Genomic DNA, 17,327 nt, shown 5'->3' with positions numbered 1-17,327 from the left:
CGTATGAGTTTGGGAACCTTCATGCCCAAGCCTGTCAGAGACTGCAGTTTGTTTTTATGTCTGAGTAGAATCACTAATAGTGATAGTTTGGATAATAATTTGTGCACATATGTGAAAGTAATTTTGTAGCTCTACTTTCTTGGAAGTATGAAGTAAACAATTCCCATGACCCACACCACACTCTGATATAGGCTCCGCAGCCAGTTGTGAAGAAATTGTGATGAAATGCACTGCTTTACTACAATTATTTCAAAACTTTCTTTGGGAGGATTAACCCCTGAAAAATCCCTGGTTTGGGTAAGGTCTGCCTGGCACAGCCTGAAAACATTGGAATATTTAATGAGTGCCCCTTCCCTTCAGAACCGCTGGTTTCGCGATGTGTGATCTCTGGCAGCTCAAAATATTACAGTGTTACTAATGTCCCTTTAATGATGTGTGATCTCTGGCAGCTCAGAATATTACAGTGTTACTGCTCGCCCTTTTCATAATGTGTGATTTAAGGCAGCTCAGAATGTTAGTGTATTACTGATGTCCCTTTGACGATGTGTGATCTCTGGCAGGTCAGACTGTTAATGTGAAGTGATGTCCCTTTCACGATGTGTGATCTCTTGCTGCTCAGAATGTTACAATGTTACTGCTCATTCTTTTCATGATGTGCGATCTCTGGCAGCTCAGACTGTTGATGGAGCAAGGATTCAAGGAAAAGAAACTTGCTCGGATCAATCTCTCATTAACAGGTACTAATAAATAAGAAATAATAACTAAGAGAAAACTAACATGCACATGACATTTACATACTGGGAAAAGAGCTTTACGCACATTCGAATAACAAAGAATAATTTGCAACGTAACTGAAATCCCGCTTGAAACCGGAAAATGCTTTGCGTGTGTGCAAACCAGACCCGCGTAAATAACCATGTGACTAACTCGTTTGAGAGGGAAATTCCAACGCATGCGTAAAGATTACTAATCTTAGATCTTGAGGCACTGCGTACTTGGCATATGCTTGCCTTAAAATTCAAAAGACGCCGTTGCTGCTAATGCTTTTGCTTAAAGAAAGAGAATCTAACCAGGAATAGAGTAGAAGTGGGTGGTGAACAGTGACAATCGCATATCTAAGAAATTAACTTTCTTTTATTAATAGTGTAGGTTTGGGCCTTATGTGCTAAGCTAATGAAAAAGATGGCGGTGAAGAAGCTGACCGGACCGCTGACAGGCTGACAGCTGACAGGCTGACAAGAGCCAAGGACAAGCTGTTGTGGGAACGGTTTGAATTGATACATCGGACGCATAGGAAAATACTAAGGCAGAATAATAAATGAGCTAAAGGGGAAGGGTTTTGCTAAACAAAGAATTAGCTAAGAAATTAAACATGACAGTATGGGGTGATGACAACTCACTTTCCCCTGTCCAATCACAGTCCATGATTCATTGATATTTGCAACTTTTGAGGGTGGGACATGCAGAATTAAAGAGTATAACTAGAGTGATTTACGTGAAGAAAGTCGTTGACATTGATGCTAAGAGAGATGTGGGCGAGAGCTGCTGCTGGACAGAAGAGAACAGACTGGGAAGATTCATTCATGCAAGACAGCCTGATTAGATTGAAGATTTGCGGAAGAATATCGAGGAGGGGGAGAGTGTAAGAGAGGGATGCGCTCTGGTGCATTGGGGTTCTAGAGAAGTGTAGTAAGAATGATCCTATCCTGCTCCTGTTCAATAGTCTTAGTCACCTGAATCTTAAGTCAGGAGACCCCACCAGTCCTTGGCCAGAGGGTTGGGTTTCCCGGTTTCCCCATTTGGTAAATATTATTCTGTCCTACATTTGCAAATGTATGATTTTTCATGTCTTTTGTCTCATCATCTATCACTTCTAATGCATTTATTTGTTGAATGAGTCTATACATTGAATGCACTTTGATAAATGAATTATTCTCTCCCATGAAAGTTGATGGACTTTGCCCTGTGAATCTGTACAAATGAGTGTTCATTTTGACGGAGTGATTAGATAAAATTCATTGAACCTTACCCGGAGTCTGTGATTATTTTATTGAGGGATACAAGATAAAATCAATAAATTTGTTAATCTCACCATCAACTACTCGACTAATGGTCCATTGACCAAAGGAAGAGTGTTGATCTGTGAAGGTTAGCTAGGCATTGGCAAATCCAGATCAAAGTGAAAATAAAACTTGACCCCGAGTGAAACAGTCAGGAAACTTGAATGTGTATAGGGGCCCTATCTTGGAGGTATTTGTCGACTGTGAAATTTTCATCCTGTCCTTTCACTGGATCACTGTTACTATGTTGCTGATGTCCCTCTCATGATGTGTGATCTCTGGCAACTTAGAATGTTAGTGTTACTAGTCTCCCTTTCATGGTGATTGATCTCTAGCAGCGTTGAATGCTAGTGTTACTGGTGTCCCTTTAACAATGTTTGATCTCTGGCAGCTCAGAATATTACACTGTTACTGGTCTCCCTTTCCACAATGGGTGGTTTCTTGTCTCTCTGAAATATAAAATGGCCCTAAGACAACAATAACAAGGCTGTGTTGGTTGGTTTTTAGAAAATGGGCTGCTGTGATGTGGAGAAGTGTGGCTCAATGGTTAGAGCGGCAGACCCTGATGCAGAGGTCTGGCCCGGGACCAGGGTTCAATACCCGCCTTGGAGGGTGTTGGGCTCAATTTCCTCGGACCTGATAATTCTCGCCTCGGTGCCTATTCTAATCATGGGTCCCACTCTGCAACTCTGGGCAATAGCTTGCTTAATCTCCACAACGGCCCCAAAAGCGCTGTGATGCCTGGTTTCACCCTGGGAGTGCCCAGGAGTGGACACTCGCAGGGAAAACCAGGAAGGGTTCCTAAGCGGTATACGGACAGCGCCGGGACACTACCTCAGGGAAGTAGCTGTGCGCTCTATAAATACCGGTATATTTACATTTACATTTGTTCATGCCCTGACCCTCTGAAGGCTGGCCCTAGGATTTGTACATGAGAGATAGACGCAGCCTACCATCAACCAGGTGCTAGAATTCGAAGTGGGGGATTAATTTCGGAAGCCGAGGAATTTCGGAAGAGAGGGGCACAAGACAGGGATGTGCACTGTTGCCGCTCTTGTTTGCCCTGTCGATGGAGCCACTCACAATCAGGCTACGACAGGACATGAATCAGTGGAGTATACCTGTAGATGGCCGTTCACTTGTCGTCTCATTATATGCAGATGACGTGCTGTTGTATATTCGACACCTGGAAGAGGCAATCCCGGTGCTCTGCGGCATATTACCTTTTTTTGGAGGGTCATCGGGCCTACACGTGAATTACCAAAAGAACTGTTGTTTTCCCACTAGCAGCTCTAGTGTTGGAGGAGTCATCAAACCTTCCGGAAGTTGGATTTCAATGGGAGAGCAGCCATTTTTGCTACCTTGGTATACATGTGAAACAAAAACCGGAACAGCAATACAACTTGAATGCAGGGAAAGTCATAGATGGCCTCAAAGAGTCAGTGAAATTCTGGAATAGACTCCATCTCAGCCATTGGCAGGGTAGCGATGGCAAGGATGGTGATGCTCCAGAGATGCAAATATGTGCTCCAAAATTTGTTCGGCACAAAGCCAAAAGCCATGTTTGACACCTTAAACAGCCCGAGATCTCCTTGATATGGGCTGGAGGGCGCAGCTGAGTCAAACTAAAGGTCCTTAAGTTTGATACAGGATCAGGTGGCCTTGGTCTCCCATATTTTAGGCTATATTATTTGGTGGGACTTTTACAATACGCAGTACAATGGTGCCCGGAGGGCCGGAACATGGAGAAAGAACTGCTGGTGGATCGAAATACCAGTAGGACACTCCCAAGCTAGCTCATGATGGGTTCACACACTCCTAAAGACTGCCCCCACATAGTCCGGCAAGTGGCGACAGCATGGGAACAGGCAGTCACACTGATTATCCGGAGGGCCCCATATGCCACAGCACTCACCCTGCAATGGCTTCAGGCATTTTCCCAAATTCAAACAGTAATGGATATCACGCTTTGGTATGATGAGAGCTTCTTCTTAGCCACCAAAAACCGATACCCGCTCCTACACCCTAAAATGACCCTTCCCATCCAAAAACCTATACCCACCTTAAACCTTAACATTAACCTTGCGACCCAAACACCCATACTCACCCAAAACCTTAAAAATTCCCTTGCAACTTAAAAGCCCATTCTCACTCTAACCTTAAAATTACCCATGCCACTCAAAAACCAATACCCAAGCTAAACCCCAACAATTTTGTTGCCACCAAAAAACCTATACCCACCCTAAAATTATCCTTACAACCTAAAAACCCATACCCACCCTAAACCCTAAAAATTCCCTTGCAACCCAAAAGCCCATTCTCACTCTAACCTTAAAATTACCCATGCCACTCAAAAACCAATACCTAAGCTAAACCAAAACAATTTTGTTGCCACCAAAAAACCTATACCCACCCTAAAATTATCTTACAACCTAAAAACCCCTACTGGCCCTAAACCCTAAAATTACCCTTTCCACTCAAAAACCCATACAGGCCCTAAAACCTAAAATTACACTTACCACCCACAAACCCACACCCACCCTATACCCTAAAAATGTCCACCATAAACCCTTTTTTTTTTTTAAAAAAAAACGTACCTATATACTTTCCTTAAACGTACATTTAAAACGCAACCTATACCCACCCTAAGCCCCATAAATGCCCACTCTAAAACCCTAAAAAAACCTTTGCTTAATATATATGTATGTCGCCAGTAGGTTGTTACAGTTAGGACCTAGTGTCCATAGGAAAAGCATTTTTTGACTTGGCTATAACTTTGCCATAGTTTGACCGATCTATACGAAAATTTGCCACAAAAGTGTCACGGTGGGTATTTTTGTTTTGAACGTTTGAGGGAAATCCGTCCAGTGGGGACCGAGAGTTTGGTACACTAAATAATGTTGCGTTTGTAATGTTAATTCCCATAGAGCCCTTACACACACCTACAGCCCGAACCGTTGAACTGACTTACACCAAATTTGGCAGGGAGATAGCTGTTGGTTCAAGGAAGTGCCGTTGCTTATTTGGTGTAAATCCGTTCAGAAGTTATTGAGAAATGTAAGTTTAAATTGATAGTGATATCTCTGGCCACGGATATTTCTCAGTGGTTTCACGATGATAAGTGGTTACCCGCGCCAACCGGAAAGTTCTGATTGGCTGGATGCAACCTGAATAGAAAGTTACGGCTGCCATTTTATCTATCGGAACGGTTCCCAGGGCTGAAAATCGGTGTGAAACCCGACATAAGGGGCCAGGGTGGAGATACTCTGACCCCATGGGTGAGAAACGGAGGTGTTCGTGACACAAGTTATGGGTCCAAAATGATTTTTTTTATCTCGTGCGTTATTCGCAACAACGCTGCGACCGCCATTGCGGCCCCAATGTACCATTGTGGTGACATCGCGACTATCCACGTTGTCGCGAATATTGGTGAAAATAAAAAAATATATATATCAGGTAATTATTATAAGCATTGTTATCAGATATTGGGATTTTGATACATTTTTTAGAGTTATTTATATAGTGAGTTAGCTACTGTGATGGTAAGAATTAATTACACAGTTATACTTTTTGAATGTGGTGGTGGCTATTGAATTCCTACTTTTGCTTCCTGCTTTCACAACGTGTCTGGGGGAATCGCAATTACCGATGTCATCCTGATTTCCGGCCTCACCGCAAAAACAAAAAATAGGTTTTAGAGATGGTTGTTCTTCTTTGATGAATTATAGGCCAGCAGCTGAGCATATGGACAGCATGGGAAATTTAAAAAAAAGAGGATAAAATGTATTTAAATAACGGCATATATCAACATACATTATTGGTATAATGCTAGTATTTACCAGTTGATGTAATGTTATGTAATATTTGGCAGCTTAAATAGCTAAAACTTAAATAGCTAAAACACAGCAGACGTCAAAAGTAAGACTGCGTGTCTATCAGTTAAATAAATATGGAAATGTACAGTTTTTCAACTACAGTTAAACTCCCTCAACTACAACACCTTTGAGTGCATTACAGTCAACATCAACACAAGTAACAATAAAACACTAACCTGCAACCGTATTTACCACCCCCCCAGGAAACCCCACCACTTTGACCGCGCACCTTTCTGACCTGATCGCCCACTGCTCACTACGAGAGGCGAATAACCTAATTCTGGGAGACCTCAACCTACACAGGAATGAAGATAGCAACCCGCTAATTCAAAACCTGAGCGAGTTACTACATAACAACAACCTCTCGCAACACTGCACAGAAGAAACTCACAACAAGGGAGCAATCCTTGATGCCATTATCGCCAAACGTGACACAGTGAAGATAATCCACACCCTGCCCGTAGACTGGTCTGACCGCCACCTAATCCTCTTCCACCTCACTCAGCCAGCCACTCTACAACCCCCCATCCAAGAAGAATCCAAATGGACCAGAAACCTTACCCAGATCAACATGACCGACCTGGAAGAAAAAGTCAATTCCCTCCTCTACACCCCCAGGGGGGAGCTATCCACGACCGAACTCACTGACCATTACAACACGTCCCTGACATCCATTCTTGACCAGATAGCCCCTCTGAAACAAAAAAAAAAGCCAGGAACATCCCCTCAAGATCCTGGTTCAATACAGACATCAACAACGAAAGGCGGCAACTCAGAGCCACAGAAAGACTGTGGAGAAGCAACCCCTCCACAAGCCTACTCGAAATATTTCAAGCATCTTGAAGAAACTACAAAAAACATACGTAAGGAAAAGTCGAACTTTTTCTGCTCCGTCTTAGACAATGCAAAAAACAGGCCAAACTAACTCTTCAAAATCATCAAACGGCAAACCGCCAAACCCCCGTAGCCTCTACCCAGGCCTCGAAAGAACTGTGCGAAAACTTTGCCAGCTTCTTTGAAGAACAAAATCTCCAAGATTGAGCTCTCACTTAACATCACCACCAACCACGCCTGCGTAAGCCTGCCTCCACTTCCAATCGAAAGCACATACAGGCACCTCATTAACACTTGGAAATCAGTCAGTCAGTCAGTCAAATACACTTTATTCGATTTGTTAAAATCATAAAAGGAATAAAACATTTATATACATTTAAAAATCACATATTACATACATATACACGATCATAAAAATCATTGTGGGTGCGTACATTGGGCAGAAGCGAAGATAGGTGTAAACATGTGCACCATGCAAACGTTATACTAATATTGCACACTAAAACTGTACAAAATCCCTCAGTGGCCTCTTTTGGATTTAATTCTATAGACCGCCACTAAGAAGCTAGCTACACAGAAAATAACCCGGTTGCTACCCAAGGACTGTAAATAAACTAAGGCGGGCATAACCTGGATAAACCCTGCCTCTCTCAGTAGCGGTGTCAGATATTTTTTCCTGGGGTCCGTGTACAAACTACAAAACATAATAAAATGCATGGAGTCCTGCGTAGAAAATTCATCACATCTACACGGAGGGCCACATTCTGGCTTGCACCATGATTGATAGTTGCCTAGTGAATAATGAATTAAATTGAATCTGAATTTACTTAACAAAAATCTATGGAAGGGTTTGGTTACAGTTCTAAGATAAGGCTCGATTGAAGGTGATGTTAATAACAAATAGTGTAATCTAACAGTAGGTTTCATAAGTTACTGTTCTTCTCGAGCCAATCTTGCCCCATCCATAAAGCTCTTTTTGGTCCAGATGATATCCTCACGCCTAATACTCAAGGGATCATTATATAGATCTGGGCAACCTAGCTGTGCAAAAGTAAGTCTTACATATTCTAGCCAAGGTATTTTCGCAGCATGGTCTAAAGACATAACGTCTGTTACAATGGAGTGATTGAGTGTTAACTCAACATTAAGCCATGTCTTTAGCCAGAATAATAAAGGGGCCATTCTGTAACGTAGTCTAGACCAAGCTCCCCGTGAGTTGAAAACGTAGGTGTAGACTGGGGGATGGACAGCAGGAGTCTCAAAAATTTATTTTCAGCTTTTTGGATTGGATCTTGTGGTGCATACCCCCATACAGAAGAGCCGTATATGACTAAGGAGATACATTTAGCATCGTAAATCTTTAAAAGAGCCTCCATTGGCCTAGCCCCCAATCTTTTGCAAAGCCCAGCAAAGCTGAGGACGCTGTCACTAATGATAGGCTTTTGGCCTTTATTTGTGGACCCCACGAGCCCTTCTCGTCAAATATAACTCCCAAGTAAGGAAAGGCTTACACCCATGACACTACTTCTCCCTTGCAGGAAAGAATTAAATTATTCTACTTCTTGTTCCTGTGTCGACCCACCACCATAGTATGGGACTTTTTGGCGTTAATCTTTAGGTCCAGCCGGTCCATAAAGGTCCCAAAAGCATCTAACAAACGCTGAAGGCCCACCCCTGTACGTACTATCAGTACGGCATCGTCCGCGTATAGGAGAGCCGGGATCTTAACTTCTCCTACACGCGGAACGTCCCCCTCCACTGCCTCTAGATGTTTTTCCAGGCCATTTATATAGATGGTGAATAGGAGGGGGCCAAGATGCAGCCCTGGCGCACTCCTCTCAAGGATTTAAAGGGGCTTGTGCATCTTCCCTCCTTCGTGACCCTCACTGAGGCAAACAATTCCTGGTGTAGTGTGTCCTTCAATCCAATCTCGGAAGCCGAGGTTATCAATCTAATCTCTACCGCCAAACCCGCCTCACACCTCCTTGATCCCATACCTTCTCAACTGACCAAGAAACTCAAACTCACAATAGCCCCATTCTGGTGCAGAATCAGTAACAGCTCCCTGAGAAATGGCATCATTCCGGATTGCCTCAAAGAAGGCCAAACAACGCCTTTACTAAAAAAAAAACAGGCCTGGAGTCCATAGACCTGAACAACTCAGACCCGTCTCCAATCTCCCCCTCTTTTCCAAAATTCTCGAAAAATGCCTCCTTTCACCACTGACTCAGCACATGGACAACATCAACCTTCTTGATCCCCCCCAATTAGGCTCCAGAAAATGCTACAGCATGGAGACGGCTATCCTAAACATCACAGAGGATATTCGCAAGTCACTCGATAACAATCACTGTTGCCTACTCATTCTCCTTGACCTCGGCAGTCTTTGACACGGTAGACCATCATCTCCTCATCAAGGCCCTACAAGAAAAGGTGGTTGCCGACGAGATGGTCTTCCGCTGGTTCACCTCCTTCCTCCACAACCGGTAAAAAACAAAAACTTCACCTCCGACCACCACCCCATCAAAAGAGATGTGCCACAAGGTTCAGTGCTCTCACCGCAACTGTTCAACATTTACATGGAACCCCTCCCCTCCATACTTAAAAATTTCAATATCCCCGTCCATCTATATGCTGACGACACCCAGGTCTATCTGTAAACTTCCTCCCCTGATGACATCCTCAGACTAAACAACACCAAGAAATTAATCACTGGCTATCTCCAAATCACCTTAAACTTAATCAGGACAAAACAGAGATCCTCCTCATCTCCAACAAAGAAGAGAGCCCACACATTGCAGAATGGCTTAAAGCTCTGGATACTCTAAAAGGCAACCTCACTAGCTAACTCCGTAAAATCACTAGGAATCACCCTTGACCTTAAACTGGACATGACCTAGCACATCAGAAATTCAGCAAAGACCGCCTTTCTCAACCTGAAACTTCTCTACAAGATTAAACCATTAATTCCCAACAAAGACCTCCCACACAAGCACTGGTGCTATCTAGACTTGACTACGGGAACGCAACCCTCATCGGCACCGCAAAAACTCACCTAGTTCCCCTCAAAACAACCCTTAACGCAGCAGCCAGAATGGTCACTGGAGTCAAGAAATACGACCACATTTCGTCTGCTCTAAAAGATCTAAAATTGCTCCCTATTGATCAGCGGGCATACTTCAGAACAGCCTGCCTCACGCACAAAGCACTACATACTGGGAAGCCGGACTACCTAGCAGCCAAGGTCAAAAGGGCAGGTCAGACAAGGAACCTCAGGAGTTCCAACTCCCTCCTTCTCCTCCCCATGAGAGCACGCAAGCAATCAACAGCTGCTAGGTCTTTCGCGGGAAATGCGGCCAAAGTTTGGAACTCCATCCCAGCAGACATCAGAACAATCCCTTCCTTCCCTAAATTCAAAATGCGCCTTAAAGCCCTTCTCCTCAACCGCTCCAACCCAAAGGGACAACCAACGCCTAACCCTACCCCCGTGCTGGCTCCGCTCCATCTGACCCACCACAACCAAAACCGAGGCTTCCCCAGGTCTCCTGAACTACAACAATATCACAACAAGACTCGACTACTACCTCTAGAATTTGCAGCACCCTTGAACTACCTCTACAATTGCATGCAACAAAACCTCCTCAGTACTCTACTACTACCTCAAGAATTTGCAGCACCCGGGGACTTCTGAACTTTTGTTTGAGACTGCTTTATTAAATATCTCCACTGAAACACTGTTTTAAAGCGCTCCGATACCCCTCGGGTCAGGCTAGCGCTATATAAAACTAAAAAAAAAAAAAAATGAAATATTGTGCACAGGATTGCCACCTGGCCAGGGATTTAACCAGGATGACCAGTTTTATAATCTCAAAGCCAGTAAAAATCGAACTTTTGTAAAATCAGTATTTTTCTCCCTTTCAAACAAATTCGTACACGTTGAATACAAAATTAAATTCCTTCAAAAATATCCCAACCTGCTCTTTAACTAACATTAAAGCGAATCGAGGTTGTATTGAGCTCTTGTCCTTTCCAGGACCAGCCCCAGCCCAGGGGCCTTGAATCAGCCCCAGCTCAGGGGCCTTGAATCAGCCTCAGCTCAGGGGCCTTGAACCAGCCCCAGCTCAGGGGCCTTGAATCAGCCCAGGGTCGGACTTGAATCAGCTCAGGGGCCTTGAATCAGCCCCAGCTCAGGGGCCTTGAATCAGCCTCAGCTCAGGGGCCTTGAACCAGCTCAGGGTCGGCCTGGTCTCCTCTGCTTTTGACTCTACTATTAACAGTGAGACCCTCCTCCCTCCAGCCCTGAGAGTCTCTGCACACACCATCACTCACTTGTTCTGGTTTCCTGCCCCTCATTCCTCCGGTCCTTTCTTTGTCATTTCTTCCGCGTGAACCGAGACCCGAGAGCGGCTCCGACAAAGGAGGAGGAACAGCACCGACGGCAGAGGGGGCCCTGCAGAGCAAGATGGAGACGGGGCGAGTGCGCAGGCGCAGAAAAGGCATGGTATGACTGCGCATGCTCGGGGGAGAAACACTGCATTCCACGCATGCTCAGAGAGACCTGGTGTTATGCGCTCGCTCAAGAAGGACATAGTTTCATCTGTATTGACAGCTCCAGCAGGGGGCGCCTCTTACTGGACATTTTATTCTTTTTTGCAGTTATATAAACAGCACAAACTGGACCCAAAGGTATCAGAGTGATTTATATGAACCTCAGTTACACTACGTTCGGACACGTTCATTTTTAGACCGGGAGAGATTGAGGGATTTGCCCAGAATCACAGGATATTTTTAAGCTGAGACTCCAATCCTGTTCATCAGCTTTTTGGTCGGCCGCTCTAGTTGTTAGGCTACATCCTCTTAACTCAGTTTGTTGGTGGTTCTGGAAGTGCTACAGTTTGTGTAAAACCCCTGAAAGTAATTTATCTCAGCACTTTTGCTCGTTTACTTTTAAAGTATTTTAGAACTGACTTGCATTGGAATATTTTAGACGAGTTTATATTTGTTGCATTAAATGTATTTTAAAAATGTAGGGATTTAAATGATATTTTTATACCTGCTAACCCTTGTGATCCTATGTTGGGTGGGACTCTGTGAACTATAATCTCAACCAACAGGCCTGGTCCACGCGCCATGGTCAGTGCCAGAGCTTCAGAAACACTGTGACAGTAACACAATGCAACAAGACGGGTGAAGAAGAGAGGCTGGCACCTGGGTGAGTGCAAGGACCCTGGGACGTCACCTGTGAAAGGCCATGAGCAGAGAGTTGTGAAGTACCAAAGTACAATCCAGTGGTAGCACCTTGTAGCCCCAGAGGAGGGTGAATTTTAGAGGTCCTGGAGGATAAATCTATTCAAATTAATTGACATGGCAATTTTATTTTGCTTTTTGGAATCTGGGCATGTTTTCACGGTGGGTGATCCCACTTAAGTCCATGGGAGGCGTTTCACTCGTTTGGAAGGTGGAAATGGGTTGAAAAGGAGGGTAACAGCTTCCAAATGAGGGTGAGTTGAATATATGCCTACACAAGATGTCACAATCAAGTTAAAAACAACAAGGCTATCTTAGAAGCTGTTGACCGTATGGCGTGTAGGTTACACACAAGTCTTTATTCCATATGCATTAACCTTCTGAGCTCATCTCCAGATTTCTTTTCTTTCCGAGACCAAAGCATGTCTTTTATCTGGACTGCCTACCCTCATTGCAAACAAACTGCTAGGTGTGTCCAGGAATTTACTGCATGAAGGTGGACAGGACACAGACAGCTTCCCCATTCTCGCCTTAAAAGTCCTGATCTTGGGAAGTGGCCCACAAGAACACTGTGCCACACCACATAGAAATGCAGCATGCATGGACAAATAGCTCTGTACAAGATGTGTGTAGTAATCCACAAGTCGTCAAGGGATTTCAAGTAAACTTTATTTGTAGAGACAAGTTCCCACAGACGGGCATAACGTGCGCGCAAGCACCTCTAGATGATGGCGACAACTCCTGACCATTAATTGCAACTGTCAAAGTCAGCATAGGGTCTCGCGTGCAAACGGGCAGCGTGAGACAGAAGCAGAACAATACCCTCATGTGGGAGGCGCGCGGGAAAAGAACACTACAATGTGCTTTTTATTCACTTCCCCAATGTAACAATTCTTTTCCAACACCACTGATCTTTGCAGTGCAACAAGTCCAGGTATTGTTTTCCTGCTGGGACCAGTAATGTGGCCATAGTCATGGGTGGCTTTGCCATATCCATGAAAGGCTGTCCCCCTTCAACTTAGTGAAGTTGCTGCCCCCTGAGGTGAATCATTAACTTATCTGACAATGCTGTAAGCAATTGCATTACTGTTGGAGAAGCTGTTCGCAGCTAACCTTGGCCTTCTCAACCCACCATCCTGTACAGCTGACAAGTTTCTGATGTTTAGTGTGCGTTTAGCTCACGTAGCCTCTTTACTGTCTGAGGATTGTAGTCCTGGTTTTATAAAGTAATGCAAAAGACTACAAGTCCCAGAATGCAAAGAAAATACCTAGTCTAGAACAGCTAGTCATGCATGGACCTGGACAAGTTTGCAGGGTGACATGCTCATATGAAAGAGTGTTGCACTTGGCCCTTTTTGCAGGGTCATCCCAGAACATTTTGCCTTCCCCCTGTATATTTTCTGTCATGTGGTTGGTGGTTTTATCACTCTGGGCACTTTACCACTGCTGATCAGTGCTAATCAGTGACCGTCTGGACTCCCTCCATTACGGTCGCTCCCCCAGCTCTCCTCTCGCATAACGGAAGCTTTCTCCTCGCTGCCTGCATTGCCTGCCCTGATACCTGCTGCCTGCCGCCCTGTCACAGCGCATATCTCATTTCACTGCGCTTGGTATCGTTTTAGCTCGCATTTCTTGTTTGTAATTATTGCATTAAGGTTGAGCGCTTGATATCGTCTATGCTCGCATTGCTCAATAGTAATTCACTGTGCATAAGCGGCTGATGTAACTGTGGTTGAAGCGTCTTATTGTGTACTTAGCATCTGTACTCATTGAGTGTAGCTCCGGCTGTGCCCCAGTTTCGTTTCCTCACCGGGCGGCCATTTCACATTGTTAGTATTTTCACCGTGTCTCCTCCCAGACCCCGCCTCCCAGCTGACCCTCCCACGCTCCGCCCCCTCCACTCTCCATTTATGTCGGATGTCCACACGCGCTACGGCCGCGCCGAAGGTGCGCCAAAGGTAAGCCCGTCTACGCCCGTCCGCGCCTGGACCGCGCCCAGCGCCAGAACCCCTGGCTCCTGCAATGCCCAGCCTACTCGCATCACTTACGATGCCACCACCCTCCTAGCCCTTAACCCCGGCCGCTCCCCCAACTGCGTCCAAGCCGCACCTGGACACACCCATGGACCCTTCTCTTGCAACTCCTGCAAGTTCGACGGCACCAAAACCAACTCCTCATCCACCTCCACCAAACAGAGACCTGACACCAACCACCTAAAATGCATCCTGCTCAACACCCGCTCGGTCCACAGACACGCCGTCGACCTCTAGAATCTACTAGACACCATCTCACCGGACGTCGCCTTCCTAACAGAAACATGGATGAACGCCTCCTCAGCCCCAGACATCACCATTGCCATCCCGGAAGGATACAAGATCATCCGTAAGGACCGCACCGACCAAACTGGAGGAGGCATCGCTATCGTCCATAAGAACTCCATCCGCATCTCTACCAGCTCAGACGTCAACTTTGGCAGCGCCGAATACCTCCACTTCCAGATCCACACTGACCCCAAGACCACACTCAGAGGCACCCTCCTCTACCGGCCTCCAGGACCCCGGACACAATTCAGTGACGGCATCACTGACTTTATTACCCCACACGCCCTCCCCTCCGAGGACTACATTCTATTGGGAGACCTCAATTTTCACCTGGAAAAGAGCAACGACAGCAACACCACCACCCTTCTAGACAATCTCGCCAACCTCGGACTCAAACAACTTGTCACTACCCCCACCCACATGGCAGGTCACACACTCGACCCTATCTTCACCTCCAGCATACATATCTCATTCAGTCACACCACAACTCTCCATTGGACGGACCATAGCTGCGTTCACTTTATCTACAATAAGACCTCAATCCACAACCATCCTCAACCCACCCTGCGAAGAAACTGGAACAAAATCACCATCGACCAGATCTCCTCATCGCTTCTTCTAAACCCCCCCGCCCACTCCTCAAACCCCGACCAAGCAGCCATTAACCTCACCCAATGGCTATCCAACAGCGCCGACATCCTAGCACCGCTGAAAAAACGTCAAACCAAACCAGGCAGCAAAAACGCCTCCTGGTTCAACGATGATCTTAAGAAATCGAAGAAACTCTGTCGCTCCCTCGAGAAGGCCTGGAAAAAAGACCCAAACACCAACACCAGGGACGCCTTCAAAAACGCCACCCGCATACACCACCAACTAATCCGGTATGCCAAGAAAGCCGCATTCAAAGACCGACTAGATAACAACGCCCACAACAGCAAGGAATTATTCAACATCGTCAAAGAATTTACCAACCCATCAGCCAACTCCAACGACATCACCCCCTCCCAAGCCCTCTGCGACTCCCTAGCTTCCTTCTTCCACAACAAAATCGCAGACATCCACAACAGCTTCGACAACCAACCCGGAGACCAACCCACCCAACCCTCAGCAGGACCTTCACCCTCCTTGAACATCCTTAACGACTGGAACCCAATCACCACTGAGGACACCATCCGCCTGATGAACTCCATCCACTCAGGATCCCCAACCGACCCATGCCCTCACCACATCTTCAACAAAGCAGACTCCATCATAGCACCACACCTCCGAGATGTCATCAACTGCTCACTCAACTCCGCCACCTTCCCGGATAGCTGGAAACACGCCGAACTCAGCGCCCTTCTGAAAAAACCCACAGCTGACCCCACCGAACTCAAAAACTACCGCCCCATCTCGCTTCTTCCATTCCCGGCCAAAGTCATTGAGAAAGCCGTCAACAACCAGCTCGCCACCTTCCTCGAAACCAACAAATCCCTCGACTCCTCACAGTCCGGCTTCCGAGCCAAACACAGCACTGAGACCGCGCTTATCGCAGCAACAGACGACATTCGAACTCTACTGGACAATGGAGACACAGTCGCCCTCATCCTCCTCGACCTCTCCGCTGCCTTCGACACAGTCTGTCACAGCACCCTTCTACAGCGCCTCAGAAACATCGGAATCCAAGGAAAAGCACTGGAATGGATCACCTCGTTCCTCACCGGAAGAACCCAGAGAGTGCGCCTCCCACCATTCAAGTCAGAGGCCTCTGAAGTCATCTGCGGCGTGCCACAAGGATCGTCACTCAGCCCCACCCTCTTCAACGTATACATGAGCCCCCTTGCGACCATCGCTCGCCAACACAATCTCAACATCATCTCCTACGCGGACGACACTCAACTGATCCTCTCACTCACCAATAACCCTAACACCGCCAAAACCAACTTACACGAAGGAATGAAAGAAGTAGCCGAGTGGATGAAGCACAGCCGTCTGAAACTGAACTCAGACAAAACAGAAGTGCTCATCTTAGGCACCTCCCCCTCCGCCTGGGATGACTCTTGGTGGCCGGAGGCCCTTGGAAAAGCACCCACCCCGACGGACCACGCACGGAACCTGGGCGTCATCCTGGACTCCTCACTCTCGATGACCAGACAAGTCAACGCCGTTTCATCATCTTGCTTCAACATTCTTCGCATGCTCAAAAAAACATTTCGCTGGATCCCCACCGAAACTAGAAAAACGGTCACCCACGCACTAGTCACGAGCCGCCTGGACTACGGAAACACCCTATACGCCGGTACCACCGCAAAACTCCAGAAAAAACTCCAACGCATCCAGAACGCTTCAGCCAGGCTCATACTAGACATCCCGCGTACAGAACACATCTCTGGTCACCTGAAAAACCTCCACTGGCTCCCCGTAAATAAGAGGATTACTTTCCGCCTCCTAACCCACGCACACAAAGCACTTTACGAACTCGGACCCGAATGCCTCAACGCACGACTGTCCTTCTACACCCCCTCCCGTCAACTACGATCCTCCAACCAAGCCCTCGCCACTGTACCCCGCATCAACAAAACCACCATGGGAGGTAGATCCTTCTCCTACCTAGCAGCTAAAACCTGGAACTCACTTCCCACTCACCTTCGCCTTACTCAAAACCACCTAGCATTCAGAAAGCAACTTAAAACCTGGATTTTCGACAAGTAATTCCACACCCTTCCTCAAGCGCCTTGAGACCCTATGGGTATGTAGTGCGCTATATAAATCTCTTGACTTGACTTGACTTGACTAAAGTGCACATGCTCTCCCTGTAAATTGTTCTTATGGATTGGTGTTTCCATTATTGGCATATTTGGTTTACTAGTCCATCCACAGTACAGTGCACTGTGTGTGCCCAGGGCCGGCAAATCAAATGCTGGCAATGGGCCTGCAGCACTGTTGTGCCACCCACATAAGTATCCTGTAAATGTAACTCAGACCTGCCAACACAGTGTCTGTGAGCAGTT

The 17,327-nt window shown here is 46.3% G+C and overlaps 2 protein-coding genes across 2 annotated transcripts in view; both read right to left on the bottom strand.

The window, feature by feature from the left end:
* Window positions 1–11,218, bottom strand: part of LOC144773704 (uncharacterized) — a 103,030-nt gene extending 91,812 nt beyond the window's left edge. The window contains exon 1 of the mRNA XM_078658849.1: window positions 11,099–11,218. The gene's annotated coding sequence lies outside the window, so the exon portion shown is untranslated. The remainder of the gene's footprint in view (window positions 1–11,098) is intronic.
* The window catches only part of LOC144773703 (uncharacterized), a 124,165-nt gene that overhangs the window by 10,738 nt on the left and 96,100 nt on the right, over window positions 1–17,327 (bottom strand).

Source organism: Lissotriton helveticus, chromosome 8 (assembly GCF_964261635.1).
Source record: "Lissotriton helveticus chromosome 8, aLisHel1.1, whole genome shotgun sequence".
Lineage (NCBI taxonomy): Eukaryota > Metazoa > Chordata > Amphibia > Caudata > Salamandridae > Lissotriton > Lissotriton helveticus.
Note: the sequence above shows the minus strand (reverse complement) of the source record. Positions and strands in the feature narration are given on the sequence as shown.